The sequence below is a fragment of the Homarus americanus genome, unplaced genomic scaffold, assembly GCF_018991925.1.
Source record: "Homarus americanus isolate GMGI-L3 unplaced genomic scaffold, GMGI_Hamer_2.0 scaffold18418, whole genome shotgun sequence".
Lineage (NCBI taxonomy): Eukaryota > Metazoa > Arthropoda > Malacostraca > Decapoda > Nephropidae > Homarus > Homarus americanus.
The window spans coordinates 232,501-242,629 of NW_024730867.1; positions in this window are offsets into that span (position 1 = coordinate 232,501).

Sequence of the window (10,129 nt, forward strand, 5' to 3'; positions counted from 1 at the left end):
ACACACCACCACTATACAGGGTGTAAGTGGAGGGGTAAGCTCAGTACACACCACCACTATACAGGTGTAAGTGGAGGGTGTAAAGTGGGGCCCAGTACACACCACCACTATACAGGGTGTAAGTGGAGGGGTGTAAAGTGGCGTCTAGGCACACACCACCACTATACAGGTGTAAGTGGAGGAGTGTGAAAGTGGCGCCCAGTACACACCACCACTATACAGGGTGTAAGTGAGAGGTGTAAAGTGGCGTCTAGTACACACCACCACTATACAGGGTGTAAGTGGAGGTGTAGTGGCGCTCAGTACACACCCACCACTATACAGGGTGTAAGTGGAGGGGTGTATAGTGGCGCTCCAGTACACACCACCACTATACAGGGTGTAAGTGGAGGGGTGTAAAGTGGCGCTCCAGTACACACCACCACTATACAGGGGTGTGGAGGAGGTATAGTGGCGCTCAGTACACACCACCACTATACAGGGTGTAAGTGGAGGGTGTAAAGTGGCGCTCCAGTACACACCACCACTATACAGGGTGTAAGTGGAGGGGTGTATAGTGGCGCTCCAGTACACACCACCACTATACAGGGTGTAAGTGGAGGGGTGTATAGTGGCGCTCCAGTACACACCACCACTATACAGGGTGTAAGTGGAGGGGTGTAAAGTGGCGCTCCAGTACACACCACCACTATACAGGGTGTAAGTGGAGGGGTGTAAAGTGGCGCTCCAGTACACACCACCACTATACCTCTCAGGGCTTTTTACCACCACTATGTAAACACTGTTATCATCTCGCTGTTATTGTTCATCTGTGTTTTTAGTGAAGCTTAACTGATAACACCGACTGACAGCTCTGAGGGCCACACCTTAAGAACATTGTGCTAGTACAAGTAGTGGTAAGCGCCAGGCGTTACACCCTGTCCATGTTGTACTGGCGTGCTTATGGGATCTACGCCAGGCTAATGTTCGTCCTCTGTCTGCCTGCTGTGGCGTTCTTTTTATGGTAGAGGTTTAATGAAGGTAGTGTGCTGGGGGGAGTGTCTAGTAGTGATGGCTCATGGCTCATGGCTCTGTTACGTGAGAACAATAGTGTAATTAATGTATTCTCTTGTTGTGGGGTTGATGCCTCTATTTTCACCCCGTGTAGGTGATAAGGTGTTAGGTTAATGGGGTGATACACCGTAAACAGTATTATTATCTGTTGTACGTCAGTGTGGTGGAAGGTTAACTCAGCTGAGGTGTTCATCCATCCGCCTACCCCACCCCGCCCCGCCCCGTCCGCGCCCCGCCCCACTACACATGAAGGTCTCTGTCACTTCACCACACCTTAAGAGCTTCCCTTAATCTAGTCGACCATCACCACACTGTCCAGATGATGAGTGTCTCTGTCTCCACCACCACCACCACCACCACATTCCTCGCACCATACTCGTCAGTGGTTCAGTGTCCACAGCATACTCTTGCTTTTAAGGCTGGGACGATAAAACAGCGCCAGCACGAGCAATCATCATCGTCAGGCGCTCCACTCCAATGGGTAGTGACACGCTAAAAATATCCTTAAAGGTCCATGCCATATAATCAGCGCCAATGCGGGTAATAAACAGCGTCTGGCGTCCACTTCCACCTTGGAATGATACGCTTATCGCCCGCCTTCTGCTTGCACGGACACTCTTATATGGAAGATGGGTGTTTGTTATTGTAATTTTGGGGGAGAGGCTTCAGCAGCTAAGGCTACATGGCCCCCTTATATAGTAGGAACATTAGGCACCTGGCCGGGCCTTGTGTTACTCCGCTGAGGGCCTCGTCGTGTACTGGAGGAGGAGGACACACGCCTTCAGGAACCCTACAGTGACCCGTAACATGATACCAGTTTATAGACAATATCAACAACAAGATGACTATCTCGATGTTGGGAGAGATACAGAGGTCAGTCCATTAGCCAGTGTACAAGAAGCTCTCACAAGGTACCTCACTGCAGCCATTGACTGGTCTGGTGCTACAACACTGTGTAATTATGACTTATCTATATCACTCGTGTAAGACATCATCAAGCAGATACATCGTCTGTACAGGAGATGGGCGATTAAAACAGTCATTAGCCAACTGCTGATATATGAGCTCTGGCCCTGACAAACAACTGTTCTATCTCATACACTGAACTAAAACCATTACATTATTTATTATTACAGACCTGGAATAATAAAATGGGGCTACACAATAAACGAGTTTTATATATGGCGAAATAACTCAATTGTGTCAGCCATATACCCCAAACAACCTGGATAACTCACACACAGACCACGAGTTAACCTGTACAACCCTCATTCTCATCCATACCCTCACCCACACCCACACCCTCACCCTCACCCACACCCTCACCCTCACCCACACCCACACCCTCACCCTCACCCACACCCACACCCTCACCCACACCCCACACAGCTCCGTCCCTACCCTGTACTACCCATCCACACTCGCCATAAACCTTCATTTTTTTCCTTCCTTCGACGACTATTTTTATCCTTTTACACCTAAGATGACGGGAGTTATAGGGAGCCAACTACCTACTCAAGAGCCTGAAGAAGGTGGACTAAGAGAGGTCAGGTAATAGTCACCACACACACACACCTAACTACTTAACCAGGCACAGAGGCAAAGATGTCATCCTATTGGCCAAAAGATCGACTCTATACTGAGATATCATTCCGTAGTGTTTGCCAGGTAGGGGAAGGGGGAAGGTTAGGTAATGGTGATCAGTCTTACCTGTCTGTGTCAGTGTGGTTCGTTTTGCTCCTGTGCTGCCGACTTCCCCTATACAGCTGACTCTCTCATACCGTCATTATCACCACCCCTCATCACCACCATCACCCCTCACCATCATTACCACCCCTCACTTGGTTGATCAGGTAGGAGAGTGGTGGAGGTATGTTGTATTTGGTTGATGATTGGTGAATGGGGGTGTTTCTCTCTCTCTCTCTCTCTCTCTCTCTCTCTCTCTCTCTCTCTCTCTCTACCCTGGAGGTCCACTTGACAGTAATCCTAGTAGTGAGGGGCGCCACCATCACCACCACCACCACCAATATTAACACTGAGTCAATTTCTCTTCCTCATTCATGTGGTTTTATTCAGTATAAATTTAGTTGCATTTAGTCAGTTAAATTTATTATCCGCCTTTCCTAATTTGACTGGGCAATTAGTGAGTGATTTTTTTTCAAGTACGTTTTTTTTATGGAATCAATGTAGTTAGTGCTGTAAACTAAGTTAGGATATTTATTTAACTTATAAAACTTAAAAAAAATATGATATATGAAGTAAAGTGATACAGTAATTAACATCAAACTACGTAGATTTAATTCAGTGTCGTCAAAATACCCAACAGACGTCGTTCATCAGTCTAGGCCTGTTCCTTCGTGGGTGGTAGGGAGGGGAGGGGGCAGTACTTGATGACACGACTGGACACTGGACAGACATTGGGTAGACTCAGAAATAAACCCACCAGGATAATCCCAATGATAATAAATTCCTCGTGAAAATGTAACCAAAACTTAAGGTCTTACATACATTCAAAGTAATAAAGTTTCGAACCACTGAATCATCGGACCAGTGAACCTTCAAATATCTCTGTAATGAATCATAGGGTAGCTTGCTGCCCCTTGAGCTCTCCTCTTGTATTAAGAGTCAACTTCAAGAGGATGGAATGTGTTTGTTTTTTTCATCGTGAGTTTTTAGATTCATGTGTATTTACGTACAAGCCAAGTCAACATCTTCATGTTTATAAATAAATAAGAACTCCTTGTGCGTTCACTGTTGCTTCTGAATAAGGGTTTTACATTCAAGTTAATTCTAATGTCAGAACCCGTAATACAGTCTGTGTTTTATATAGATTTATTTAAAGGGATTTTGAACGTTTAAATGGAGTCAAGGAATGTTGTTGCGTGATTAAAAGACTAATATTGAGTGATCATCCAGGGCACAGCCCAAACACGGTAGGTTTTCTTTACATTATCCCAGACATTACATAACCGTAATCAAAATGTTCGTTTGTTGTTTTTAATTATATTCCTACTGCTGAAATAATATATGGTATATTTTTAATATAGAAATGCAATAACCATGTACAAGACATTTTATATAACGTAATATTTATGCGGTAAAACTAAAAAAAATATATATGGCCTATATTTTAGTGTATTATGAAGGGTAAGTGGTCCCAGTGCAGGGATACGGACGCGGAGGCAGCATCTGCTAAAGCTGTTCATGTGTGGCTCAGACGCCGCCGTCCCGCGTCCTTAGTCATCGTCGTGAGCTGATTGGCGGATGAAAGGTCGGTTAGAGACGTGATTGGTGGGTCGAGCGACGCGTTTGGTAAATAATGAACTAGTATTTTTTGACGCCCTTATGATTAATTGCGTGGAGAAACATCTGTATTTTTATTACATTTGACAGGTAATTTCGTGTGTTAATTACCATACCAGTGTTGTAGTGGTGATTTTTTACAGCTGATTGGAAGTTGGAAATTTTATTAATGTGCAATATACTGTATAAGGACCCAGTGGAAGTAAGCTTTTAATAGCATTTTAAGGCTGCCCTTGGTTTAATCGAGTGATTATTTACCATTGTTTCTATACCTATGCTGTTTATGCGAATCCATTGTTAACTTGTATAATGCTTCAAGAATTTTAAGTGAATACATATCTGTCTCTCTTATTATCTCTATATTTCTCTTTATATATATAGGTAATGTAACAATTTCAAGGGAAAATATGTATTGAAAATTCCCCCATTGTTGTCCTGAGTCCTCGGGCGTGGAGCAACAAGCCTGGAGTCAAATTTTGGTTGCATCTACTGACCAGGGTCCGCCTCTCAATTAATTTTTTGCCAGAGAGCCGGGTATTCCATAGACTGTGTACAAAAAGGCAGCTTTCACACGCAAGCCTGATCTGACCGTAGTGCGCATGCGTGGTAATCCGCAGCGTATGAGTGCTAACCAAATTCTGAGGGTTGGGTTGGGGTCTGTTAAGAGTAGGCCCAGTTTGGTTACATTGAGGTCTGATAATTCTAGGGCCCAATTTGTTTAGGTTAGGTTGGGGTCGATTAGGACTGGGGCCCAATTAACCAGTCACCGTGGGTTACAGGGCGACCCACCAGCCTGGTCGTCTCGGCTCCCCGGGGTGACTGATGGTCCTCCCACCCCACTCACCTTTTCCATTGCTCTCTCTCTCTCTCTCTCTCTCTCTCTCTCTCTCTCTCCAATGTCCTTGTCTTCCTAAACTCTCTTCCATAGTCTCCCTAATCCCTCGTCCACTCCCTAATTGCCAGAGATCTCACTGCCACCACCACCCTACACCCCCTTCAAGGTCCTTCTCTAGCTCCTATTACTCCAAACACCCTCTTCCTCCACTCCTACTCCATACACCTCCTCTAACTCCCTCCCTCACCCCCTCCGCCTCGCCAGCTTCTTTAGACACTCCGTGTGTGTGTGTGTGTGTGTGTGTGTGTGTGTGTGTGTGTGTGTGTGTGTGTGTGTGTGTCGGATTAAGGTAAGGTTGCTTGTTGTCCACTTTGATTAACGTGCCATCCATGACGTCACTTAGCCCATCCCCTTGATCAGCTGAGTGTTTGTAAACAAAATCACGTGGGTTGTGGAACTTATTGGTGAGGGTTAATTTTTTAATTTAACAAATTTATTGGCAGAGCTTGTAGTACAGTTTGCCTATTCTGAGTAAGTCAGTCAGGTCTTGACACTGAGGGTGGTATCACTTCTCACTGCCACGCAGGACAGAGGTTCATACACAAAGAAATACATCATATTCATTAACAGCTATAAATGTATAGAGGTCAGATTCATATGGGTAATGTCACTGTTCACTGCCATGCAGGACAGAGGTTCGTACACAAAGAGATGCATCATATTCATTGACAGTACATATACATATATGTACACACACACATACACATATACATACATATACACATATACATACACATATACATACATATACACATATACATACACATATACATGTACATATATATACACATATGCACATACACACATACATACATACATATACGTCGGTCAGATTCATGTGGAGAGGGAAGATATGAGGAGGGAGAGAGAAGAAGGGAGGGAAAGGGTAGAAGAGGAAAGGAAGAAGGGAGAGAAAAGTATAGGAGGAAGGGAAGATGAGAGACAGATAACAAAAAACATAGAGAGGGACAAATAGAGACAGGCAGAGAGAGAGAGAGAGGGACAAATAGAGAAAAAAGAAGAGAGAGAGAAGGAAGGAAGGTTTAGAGCGAGAAAGGACGAGCCAGGAACACACACACACACACACACACATACACAGTAACAAGGCGGCGGCGGGGGGGAGGGGGGAGGTGTGTCACTGTATTATCTCTGAGTGACCACCGCGGTGTTAGCCAGCCATACAGCGACCACCTGTCTATACCTCCCTCAACCTTCACGCTCCGTCGACCACCTCCCTGGCAGTTCTCCCCGGGTGGTGGGTCGAGGAACAGCGGGAGGAGGAGGAACTGGGTCTTGAGGGGAGGTGGAGGAGGAGCTGGGCCTTGAGGGGGAGGTGGAGCAGGAGCCAGGCCTTGAGGGGGAGGTGGAGTAGGAGCAGGGTCTTGAGGGGAAGGTGGAGGAGGAGCCGGGTCTTGAGGGGGAGGTGGAGTAGGAGCCGGGGTCTTGAGGGGGAGGTGGAGGAGGAGCCAGGTCTTGAGGGGGAGGTGGGAGTAGAGAGGGTCTTGAGGTGGAGGTGAGTAGAGCTAGGTCTTGAGGGGGGAGGTGGAGGAGACGGGTCTTGAGGGAGGTGGAGGAGGCCAGGTCTTGAGGGAGGTGGGGAGGAGCAGGTCTTGAGGTGGAGGTGGTGAGCTAGGTCTTGAGGGGGAGGTGGAGTAGGGAGCGGGTCTTGAGGGGGAGGTGGAGGAGGAGCCAGGTCCTGAGGGGAGGTGGAGTAGGAGCAGGGTCTTGAGGGGCAGGTGGAGTAGGAGCAGGGTCATGAGGAGGGGAGGGAGCCAGGTGGGGAGGAGTAGGGACAGGGTCTTGAGGAGAGGTGGAGTAGGAGGCCAGGTCTTGAGGGGGAGGTGGGGTAGGAGCAGGGTCTTGAGGGGGAGGTGGAGTAGGAGCAAGGTCTTGAGGTGGAGTAGGAGCTAGGTCTTGAGGTGGAGGTGTAGCTGAATTTGGGTTATAAAGAGGAAGGCTGATGATGTTATAATGTTGGAAGAATACGAAGAGGAGAAAAACGAGAGGGAGAAGGGGAGGAAGAGGAAGAGGAGCAAGAAGAGGAGTAGAAGGAGTGAGAAGAGGAGGGGAAGAAGAAGGAAGAGGAAGGCATTACGTAGATCACACTAGAACACCCTGAAATCACACAAGACCACTGTACGTCTCACCTTAAGCCACCCTTCTTCACCCTAAAGCCATCCTGGGTCACCCTACGATCCCCTACCAAGGATCCCCTATCGACCGTCACCCAATCATCCTACCAACCACCCTACCGACCACCCTACGACCCCCTTTCTATCGACCACCCTACGACCCCCACCCCCCCTCTCTACCGACCACCCTACGACCCCCTCTCTACCGACCACCCTACGACCCCCACCCCCCCTCCTCTACCGACCGCCCAGAGCCGCCCAATCATCACTGGCTGCCGTGTACTGTACGTGGTTGAAGGCGTCTCGTTGTTTACACGCAATTACGGGACGTGTAGGAGGCTGTATATCACTTAGTCAGCGAGGTGTGGTGAGATAGTGTCGTCCGCCTGGCTCAGTCCGCTTATACTCAAGGGATCAGTTTTGTGGGTTTATTTATCAGGTATGTGGTGAGTAGGGGAGGGGGGGGTGGTGCATGATGGTCTCTCGTTTTTCGGCTTAGGTGAAGTGCCCAGTTATGTCACGTTGTCTCTTTCTGTTATAAGTCCCTGTACCACACACACACACACACACACTGGGTACGGTCCAATACGGGCAGGTGTTAAACAGGTTAGGTAATAATTTGAAAATTTATTACTATAATAGTGAGCGAGACGAGCAGCCAGGGCCAAACACAGCTTGTTATGTACTAGTGAGGTACAGCGGAGGTACAGTGAGGTACAGAGGAGATACAGTGAGGTACAGGGGTTACAGTAGAGGGGTTGATGAGAGTCTGAGAGATAATAGACTACACAGGCAGGAGATAGAGATAAAAATATACTGATTTAAGAGGAATTCAAGAAGGTTATGAGAATCTGAGTTATTATTACTGTATTATTAGTAGTTGTTGTAGTGGTAGTAGTTGTTGTTGTAGTAGTAGTAGTAGTAGTAGTAGTAGTAGTAGTAGTAGTAGTAGTAGTAGTTGTTATTGTAGTAGTAGTAGGTAAATTGTAATAATAGTAACAATCTTAAGAATAATCACTTCAGTTTCAACCTTTGTGCCTGGTGTGACTCTGTTGACCTTACCTATGATAACCACTGTGACCTTATTTGCTGCACTCTGACCCCTGAGAATTAATGATAATGATTTACAGGTGACAGTCGCTTGTGTCTTGGTTGTGGTCTTGTCGTTACTGCTAATAATTTTTACGATAATAATCACTATTCTTGTGTTGTGGGTAGGGGATCTCTCTCTGTACGCAATCTATTATGGTACTTTGAGTTATTTAGTGAACAGGTTTTATATAGCTCACCTATATGAGAGGCTGGCGTTAGACGTCACCTGATGAGTAAAGAGAAAAATTGCGTCACACCAACAGTATAAATATTGTCTTGTGAGTGATGATTATTCTCTCGTGGTGGTGGTTAGGGTAGTGGTGTGGTAGTGATGATCATTCTCTCGTGGTGGTGGTTAGGGTAGTGGTGTGTGGTAGTGATGATCATTCTCTCGTGGTGGTGGTTAGGGTAGTGGTGTGGTAGTGATGATCATTCTCTGTGGGTGGTTAGGGAGTGGTGTGGTAGTGATGATCATTCTCTCGGTGGTGGTTAGGTAGGTGTGGTAGTGATGATCATTCTCTCGTGGGTGTTAGGGTAGTGGGTGGTAGTGATGATCATTCTCTCGTGGTGGTGGTTAGGTAGTGGTGTGGTAGTGATGACATTAAAAGATACCACACATCATCACAACCCCCTGTCTCTATCACTACCTTACCCCACTCCCAACCTCCCCCCACACCACTCACCCTCTCCCCCCACTAAATACTTTCACTCCACCACAAGCACACTGGACTTATCATCTTCACTACTAACTAGATAATCCTCACAAAAAAACAAAAAATCACATAAAAACCCTCTTATCACTTACGCTTCTTACCTTGTTGTAATTTAAAACCTGTATTTTATTAGTTACCTTGTTGATATATATGAGGGTTACTGCTAATTGGGAGGACCTACTTTACCTAGGATAGATAGACCTTTCACTGTGTTGGATCGTACCTCTGGACATGGGGTGAGGCGTGTGCAGGAGGAGAGGCTGACTGACTGACTGGGTGACTGGGTGTGGTTCCTTGGGCTGATCTGTTTGCATGCAGTGTCTTCCTCCTCCTCCTCCTCCTCCCTCCTCCTCCTCCTCCTCCTCCTCCTCCTTTCTTCCTCCTTCCTCTTCTCCTCCTACCAACACCTGGGTATCTCAATTGTTTACTTGAGACCTAACCCAACCAAGTCTAACCAAGTCTAACCTGACCCCAAGGTATCGTGAGGGTAATTAATCATCAGGTGAAATAAGTTGAAGCTGTTCTCAATTGTATTTTAAAATCTCTCTTATTGTATTTTAAAGTTTTGTATTCTGAGCTCTTTTTATACATTCATAGAGCTCCCATTCAGCCATTCATAGAGCTCTCCCATTCAGCCATTCATAGAGCTCCCATTCAGCTATCTAGTCTCCCATCACACTATAGAGCCTCCCACTCAGCCATTCATAGAGCCTATTTAGCCATTCATAGAGCTCTCCCATCAGCCATTCATAGAGCTTCCCATTCAGCCATTCATAGAGCTCTCCCATTCTGCCATTCATAGAGCTCATTTAGCATTCATAGAGCTCTCCCATTCAGCCATTCATAGAGCCCATTTAGCCATTCATAGAGCTCTCCCATTCAGCCATTCATACAGCTCTATCAGCCATTCATAGAGCTCTCCCATTCAGCCATTCATAGAG